Source organism: Lotus japonicus, chromosome 2, assembly GCF_012489685.1.
Source record: "Lotus japonicus ecotype B-129 chromosome 2, LjGifu_v1.2".
NCBI classification, from domain to species: Eukaryota; Viridiplantae; Streptophyta; class Magnoliopsida; order Fabales; family Fabaceae; genus Lotus; species Lotus japonicus.
This window is the reverse complement of record NC_080042.1, coordinates 24848923-24858044: the sequence shown is the minus strand read 5'-3', so window position 1 is coordinate 24858044 and position 9122 is coordinate 24848923.

Sequence of the window (9122 nt, the reverse complement as noted above, 5' to 3'; positions counted from 1 at the left end):
AAAGATTCTCTTTATTTTTCCATCAACCAGCGTTTCATTTCGGAACTCTGGACTGTACGCACGATAGGTTTCACTTTTCGGATGTCCGCCGACGCTAATTTCTTTGCTTCGAAACCCTATTTTTGAGCAATGGATGAAGACTTTTTCTATTCGGGACTTCTAACGAAGATTCCGTCCGCGCTGCCAGATTTGTTTCGACGTTTCCAATCTTTCTTCAGAAGGAAGTTTTGTCGTCCGGCGATCACAGCAAAAAGTAGTTTTTCGGGACAGATTTAACTTACACCGCTTTTGAGATTTTCGATATCATTTTTCCCATATCTTAGATATTTGTTTTGAGTTCTGGAATTCTGACGCTAGAATCTCTCTTAGAATTCCTCGGTGAACGTGCTGCAAAAATCGGAATCGCGAAATTTTCATTTTCCCGCGATTTCGCCCGCCTATAAATAGGCGAAAAAGCAAAATATCTTCCATTTTCCCTCCATTTGTGGCTGATTTCGTGGAGAGCAAGGGGGGAGGGGATTTCCGCGAAAACTTGACCAATCTTCGTGCAGTTCGTCCCTACTTCTAGGTATCGAGGTAACTAACACGATTCCTACCTCTGATTGTTGTTTCTGTTGCGTTTTTGAAGTCGTTTCTGTGCTCACAGTTTTGAGCTTTTTCTAAAATGGTCCGATTTCTTCGATTTCTTGGTTGGGTTATGTTCCTTACGTTCCCCTGAGTCTAAAACCTCTGTCAGTAAACTCTGATTGCGATTCAGTTGTCCAGGATCTGAAAAACTGTTTCAAAACCTTTTTGTCTCACATTTCGAAACTTTATTGTCGAAAAGTCATAATTTGACTTCGTGCCTTTAGGATTTGTTGTCACGGATGTCATGAGGATCGTTGCTGTCAAATTTGTTTTCAGAACTGATAACTTTGAAGTTTTGAGCCTTTATTTTGGACCAAAATGCCCCTGCGTAGTCGTATTTCGACCCGATTGTCCGAAAATTGTTCTGACAGTTTCTTTGCCTTAGTTTTACCCTAAAACTACCTTGTAAACTGATTTGATCGAAGAAAAAGAGCCGAAGCCCTTTTTCCTTTGAGGTCGTGGACTATTTCCTTTAGGGGGGAGTTTTTCGGTTTCGAAAACTTGTCTTTTCGTACCTGATTGTCCTATTCTGAAGCTTTAATGCTTTGTCTATCGTTTATGTATTGTTTTGCGATCGAACTAATCGATTTTGTTTGGATTCTGCTTTGTTTTTCTCCGAGGTTCAGTTGAGGGAACTTTGGAAGACTCAGAGCAATTGTTTGAGGAGAACTTTGTTTGCGAAGCTGGAACAGCTCGAGGATAGGGCAACTTGCTATATTTAGCTATGATTGCATGATAGGCGTCGATAAACTCGACCTATGCTTTATCTGATGTTGTATATGATGATGATTTCTTGTTATGATTGTTTCATAACTTATGATATTGATGATGTGTTGAATTGAGCGTTTTGACGCAACTTCGGAGTGGAGGTTCATTGATCCGGTGATCTTTGACATTTTGGGTTGGATGAACAAACCTAGGAAAGTCCAAATGTGGGGTTTGAGACTTAGCCATTTGTTGGGATTCGTTGGAATTCCTAGACTTTCCCCGGGAAATGTATTTTGGGTGGTTGATTTTTCGAAACTTAGAATGATAGAGCTTTCGAAAAATAAAGACTTGGGAAACTTAGACTTTGAGAAATAAACTCATAATTTGACTAATTTGAATTGAAATCATTTTTATTAACGTTTAAGCATAGGAGAACTGAAGGGGAAAAATATTTACGAAAGGCGGGGGAAAAGTCGACCTTTGTTGTGGGTTTGGAGAGTTATCGGAATTGGGAAAGCCACTAAGGTGAGCTATGTTGATGATTGAAAGTCACCGAGTACGTTAGTACTCTTGGGGAAGTGTTATGGAGCCGTGTTGTATTGACCGACACCTAGTGCTCTTGTTGTTTGGGCTGTGTTGTATTGACCGACACTAGACCCTCGTGTAATCTTGTTGGTGGAGTTGTGTTGTATTGACCGACACTAACTCTTGGGTTGTTTTGAGTTTGGGTCGGAGCAGTTTGTTGTTTGGCTATCTAAAGGATAAGCCGGGGGAACTATAAGTTTCGAAGTACATTGGTACTCCTTCGCTCGTTGAGCAGTTTATTTAGCCATCCAAAGGATGAGCCGGGAAGCTTCACTGAGGCGTGAGACTTCGTGAAAGCATGGAACTTCACTGAAGCGTGAGACTTCGTGAAAGTGAGTAAGCTTCACTGAGGCGTGAGACTTCGTGAAAGCAGAAACTTCACTGAGGCGGGAGACCTCGTGGAGACGGGAACCTTCGCTGAAACGGGAGACTTTGAGGAGGCGTACACCTTTGCTGAAGCGGGAGACTTTGTGGAGGCGTGCAACTTCACTGAAGCGTGAGACTTCGTGAAGGCGCGAAACTTCACTGAAGCGTGAGACTTCGTGAATGTGTGAGATTTCACTGAAGCGTGAGACTTCATGAAAGCGTAAGACCCCATTGAAGCGTGAGACTTCATGGAAGCGTGAGATTTCATCGTCGTTTACCCTAGGGCAACGACAGGGAACATTGGTTTAGTTGGATACGTGTGTGTTGGGAGGACGATACATTGTTTGACTAACCTTATCACCTAACTTCATATGTTGAGATTGTGATGATTTGATGTTGATGAACATCGTTAGGTATTAATGATTGAACTGTGTAGGAGATTCGAGAACATGCTATGTATATACCTTAGAGTAGGCAATACATAACCTATATGTATATATATACAACATATGTATATATCCCTTTTATCACAAGTTGATTGTATATCTATTGTATTCTGTAAGTTGACCCTAGCGCCTTGGCTTTGTTTGTATGTTTGTGTTTGGGCGGTCGGCCTGCTGCCAGGCATCTGTCAGCCGGTTCATGATGATTCGTTGTGCGGGAAAGACCCGGAGCGGAACGATTATTACTGAAGCTTTCGACGAGGACCCGGACTTCATGCCTGATCGAGGGAGGGTCGATGATAGTAGTGTGGGGTATGGGTGGTTAGAGTCTTTTGGAGTTGGTTGTTACTGTAATAGCTCTGATTCGTTTTGCTTTTGGGATCGGGTAGGTTTCCGACGCATGACTTTTCGTGTGGTTCTCTTACTGAGGGATCACAGTGAGTCAGTTGGACCATAGGGGTCTTTGCTTAGGCCATATTGAGGCCGACTCTCTCCTAGTGGTTTGTAATCATAATTTTCTCACTTACACTTCTGGGTTTGTATATATTTGCCTACGGGCACACTGCTTTGGAGTCACTGTGAGTGTGTGGGACGTGGAAGTGCAGCTGAGGCTGTACATGTTTATATTTGTTGTATATCGGTTAGTTGAGTTGTTGGGTTTTGTCTTTACTTCCTTATCGTTTTGATTTAAAGGAAAGAAAACGAAAAAAAATTACCTGTTTTCCGCGTAAAGATTATTTTTGGTTACTAAAGTGACACCTGGAAATCGGGGTGTTACATATATTGGTTAGTATAGTGGTTGGGCTATGTCTTTATTTCCTATTGCTTGATTTAAAAGGAATCAAACGGGAAAAAAAAATTACCTGTTTTCCGCGTAGAGTTTATTTTTTGTTACTAAAGTGGCACTCGGAATTCAGGGTGGTACAGCGAACAAAGCTTTTAAAATTCATATTTCAAACTTCTGCTGCGCTCCCCCTCTCCGGGCGGTCCGAGTCCACAGGCAGGCTTGTGGCGATGGTATCTGACTCGCTCGCCTCACAATAGCTACGCACGTGCTCTGAATCGTGACTCTTTGACACGTGTTTGGCCTTCGCCACGCGTCGTGCCTTGAAGTAACGCTAAGATCAGCGAATCCATTGAAACCCCAACTGCTATCTCTAAAACGTCCTTTCAAGTCGCGGTAAAGACTGACAATTTAAATTCAAAAACGGTAAGCATCAACTGTTGTAACCTTTCTTTAATGCGTTGTCCCCGCTTCCCGAGATCTACGTCATACCCTCTTGAGCAATCACCCCACCTTTGCCATGATGGGGCACGATCCCCCAACTGTCATCACCCTCATCCTTTAAATTCTCCTTCTCCTCCTTATTAAACATTTTCCATCAACTGCCTCTGTACTCTCTTCCGACTCTCACTCCCGTTTCCTCTGTTGACCCTGCGACCTCAACATCCCGGATCTTCTCGCTCTTCTTCCCTATGCTTTCCCTGGTTAGTTTTCCTCTTTCCTTTCTCCTTCTACTTTTATAATGTCTTCAGCAGGGTCCCTTTCCTCCTCTAAGGAGATCAAAGCTCATCGCTTGGCGACCTTCGCCACTCTCCCTTCTCCTATCCCAGAACCTCCTGACCAAGAGGTTCTTGATCAACCATCAGAACTGTCAACCAACGGATCCATTTCCAATCTCGCTCGTAGGGCTGGTGGGCTTTGTTATTCCTCGTCACTAGAGAACCTTCTTTGCACTACCAGATGTCAGGAGTTGGACCGCCCTTGGCAACATCGTGAACTTAACAACCCCAAGTATTCTCACTTCTTCTTTGTGTATGAATCATCGTTTCTCGATTTGGGCATTAAACTCCCTTTTTCACCTTTTCTCACCCAAATGCTATGCGACATCAACGTTTCTCCCTGCCAACTTCATCCTTGTTCCTGGACCTATTTGCGGGTTTTGAAATTCTTTGCCATAGTGTTGATGTGGCGCCTTCCCTCGCCCTCTTCTCCTTCTTCTTTGGAGTAGATTCTCAGCCTCGGGGGACCCACGGCTGGGTCACTCTGGTGCCCCGGCTAGGCCGAGAGCGGTTTATTCCTCATCAGGTCGGCTCTGAATCTTATTTGGCTCGCCGGTACTTCTGGGTCGTTGTCCACCCTGCTTATCCCTCGCTGTTTACACAGAGAGGAGGAAAAGCCCTCTTTCCGTTTTACTGGACACTGCGCCCCAAACTTTTATCCGATTTCCCCAAAATGTCCTCTTCTTCAAGAGAAAGTTTCGCTATTGGGGTCTTATCCCAAGTTCCCCTTTTTAGTTGTGCCAAACTGCTTGGCGCCTCCCCTGGATCTAAGTTGATCCCTCGAATAGGTTTCCTTCTTTTTCCCTCCATTGTCCCCTTCTCTCTTTTCTTTTAAGATTTTTATTTCTAATGGCTGTCCTTTGTCTTTTTGTCAGGAAAAATGAAATTCTCTACTGCTGAACTGTTGGAGGCCTTCCTCTCTGGGAACGTCAAGGCTCCTACTCCTGTTCGCGCCGAAGAGAAAAGGCAAGACTTGCCGGCAGACGATGGCTCCTCAAAAAATAAGAAATTAAGTGAGCCATACTCTCAAGCTTCTCAACTGGATACTGCGGGCGGAGGGGAAGTTATTCCCGCCCTCTCTGCTTCAGTTGGTTCACATGACTCCTCCCTTCCTGTTCAAGGCGACGAAGTGAACACTTCCTCGGCCGAGGATTTTCCTTACCCACTGGCTCAGACGAAGACTCAGCAATCGCCATCTTTCATTCGTCCTTCTTCTCCCGCCCATGTGACTCCAGATTCGTCTAACCCCGATTCCTCAAAGGTTGGTGACGGAGAAGGGGGGCCTTCTTCAAGCTGTCCAAAGAATCCTTCCCGCGATTCCACTTCTGACCCCTTTTCCTTTTTGCTTTCTCACCCCTATCTTGAGAAACTGAGGGAGGTTCCCAGTCAGAACCCACAGGATGCCGCTCAAGAGCCTGTGTCAAACCTTCTCCGTGCCGACTGTTTGTTCGCCCAGGTGGCCTGGCAGGACGAACCCCTCACCGGGATCGCGGGGCTTTGTCAGGAGGTGGAGAAACTGCTTGCTGCCAATCTCCAGGCCGATGAGACCTGTTCCAAGCTGTCCAACCAGCTGGCTTGTGAGGTAGACAAAAACAAGAAGATGCAGAAAGCCCTCACAGAGGCAAAATTTGCCCAAGCTGCAGCGGATGAAAAAGAAAAACGACTTGAGGACCAGGTTGAAGGGCTCTGCAAAGACCTCAGCTCCAAGGAAGCCATTGTCGCTTCTCAAGAGAATGACCTTTCCGCTAAGAGCGAGGAAGTTGCTGATTTGCGCAGAAGATTGGCAGATAGGAGCAAGACGCTCGCCGACGCCCAGTTGGATCTGGAGTCCAAGTGCAAGCTCTTGTTGGAGAAAGATGCTCAGGCCCTCGCCTTGGAGGAGAAGATAATGAGTGAAGCCGCCCACGCAGTTGCCAATGAACGTATCCGTGGCTTCCTGATCGCCAAAGCTCAAGTCAAGCACCTCCATCCTACCATCAACCTTGACCCTATGGGAGTTTTCAAGAAGATTACCCCCGCCGGGCTGGAGGGCCTTGATGATCCGCCAGAGGTCGCCTGTGTTGACCTTGGAGATGCTGTGGAACAAGAGGAAAAAGACAAATAGATATGAAACTTTCTAAATTTGGATTCTTGTAATGTCAGTACTTCTTTGTTTGATTTGCATTTTACTTTGAGTTAGTTAGTTCGATTTTAATTCCCTTATATTTTTATGCACGCTTTAGCGCTTTCCAATTTTTTTCTCTTGGGCCCTCACGATTTCCTTGTTTCTGAATTACGTCTGACGACATTGATGGTGTGCTGGGTTCAACTAGGACTTTTTGCTCAATTTTTGAACCGAGACTTTTGTTTTGTACACACGTATTTCCCGTAAAATCAGGTGTGGCCCCACAAGCCTTATTAGGCGGGGTCTTACAATTGCTCAGGGCCCAATGGCCATATGGGTTTACCCGAGACTTTGAAGCCTAGTTGAAAAATGATCGCCCATATTTCGGGGAGATTATTGGGATAAGAAGCTTATCCGCACACATCGCCGACGAGTGACGATGAGTTGCGTCGGCTTCTCTGGAGCAATCCCCAGACATCAAGGTCGTGTTGGGATTGCCACTTTCAGGGAAGTTTTCCCACCGAGCTCTCGCCGCAATTCAGTGTGATTGAAATTGCTGGATACAATTTTTGTATTTTCAATCAGACGTGATAGTCAACAAACTCCCGAGATGGAGAACAAGAACGTGTCTTTGCTTTTACCATTTAGGCACTTTGGCCAATAACTTCTTGAAATGGAGACCAAAAGTATACTTCTTCATTTTCATTTTCAACTCTTCAGCCTACGTGAGGCGCGCTCCTTGCCCTTGCATCAAATCCAGCTTTCTATCAATCCATTAGCTGTTGTAGTATTTTAAGCTCGCTGCGTTCCAGGATCGTGGCAATCGTTTCCCGTCCAAGCTTTCCTGGTGATAAGCTCCCTTTCCCAAAACTATCAAGATTTTGTAAGGTCCTTCCCAAATTGGGCTTAGCTTGTTTCCGGTGATCCCAGTTCGTTTCTTAAGCACCAAGTCCCCCTTCTGCATTTCCCTCGGCCGTACTTTCGAGACATATTTGGCCGCATCTCGTTGCTTCATCGCGGCCTCCCTGAGGCGGGCTTCATCGTGCGTTTCTGATACCAAATCTAGCTCTACCGCCATGTTTGAAGAATTCTCGCCCTCGAACTTCGGCGTTGTTCGCCACGAACTGTTGTCTATTTCCACGGGAAGCATGGCGTCCGCCCCATAAGTCATCCTGAATGGAGTTTCCCCCGTAGTTGAGTGTTGCGTAGTGTTGTACGACCAGATTACAATCGGGAGCTCATCCAACCAGGCCCCCTTTGCCTCTGAGAGCCGGCACTTCAAACCTCGCAAGATGACTTTGTTCGCGGACTCCGCCTGCCCGTTAGTTTGTGGATGTTCCACCGAAGAGAACCTCCTCTGAATACCCATCTCTTCACAGAACTCTCTGGTTTGATTACTCGCAAACTGCATTCCATTATCTGAGATGATCGCCCTCGGCACCCCGAACTGGCACACGATCCTTTTGCAGTAAAAACTTATGATCTTGGCCGTTGTAATGCTCGCAAGGGGCTCAGCCTCCACCCACTTGGTAAAATAATCCACCGCCACGAGGATGAACTTCATTTGTGACCTGGCGGTAGGGAAAGGTCTGACAAGGTCAACTCCCCACATGGCAAAGGGTCAGGCGAAGCTGATTGTGGTCAATTGCTTCGGCGGGGCTCTGGGCAAGTCCGCGAATACTTGACACTTTTCGCATTTCTTTACGAATTCCGCACAGTCTTTCTTTATTGTGGGCCAGTAAAAACCCGCTCTGAGAACTTTGCTCGCCAGTGACCTTCCTCCGATGTGGCTAGCGCAAACTCCTTCGTGAACTTCTGTCATAACAGCCTCGTATTTCCCCGGCGGGAGACACCTCAAGAGGGGCGAACTGAATCCCCGTCGAAAGAGAATCCCATCAAGTAATGTGTAGTGCCCAGCTTCTCTCCTTTGTGCCTTTGAGTATTTCACTACATCGCTTGGTTCCCCCGCTAGGATGTCGACGATGGGATCCATCCAAGTTTCCTGGCGATCAACCGACGCCACCAACTCTCCTTCTATGCTGGGATTGGCAAGCGTCTCCTGAATCACGCTTCGATTGTTTCCAGGTTTTCGAGTGCTCCAAATGTTCTATCCTGAGAACATTGAATGAGGTAGAGTACCCAAAGTGTGAGGAAAGTGATACGAATGTTTTAGAGAGAGAAGCTCTAACCGCTAGAGAAAGATAGAGTAACTGAATTTCAATCTGAATATTTCTCAATTGGTATTCCCCTCCTATTTATAGAGGCAGAGTTGGGCTTTCGCGCCTTTAATCTATCTAAATGGGTCGGTTGGGCCTTGGAGTTAGAGAGGCCCAAGTCCTTGGCGCGCTCCCTGTACGAGGTTAGTGCTCTTGGGCGAGGGACCCCAGTCCATGAAGTATAGATGTTATAATGTACATGTTGAAAACATTAACAAGGTGAAAGAATTCTGTATAATATAGTGTGATGAGTTGAAATATAGTCAAGAATATATCTGATAATGTGTGTGTGAAACAAAGAATTTGTGGTAGAAGTGTGATTTTATGTATGAAATTCAAATTTCAGTTTCCCGATAAAGACATGCATGTTTAGTATAAATAGTAGGGCAATTGATGTATTGAGCACATCAACTTGAACGCACATAGCATTTGAGAGGAGGTCATAGACATGGTTTTTGTTGTTGAGTTTTGTTTTGATGGCGAAGATGTTTCAGGTTGGTGATGAGGTTG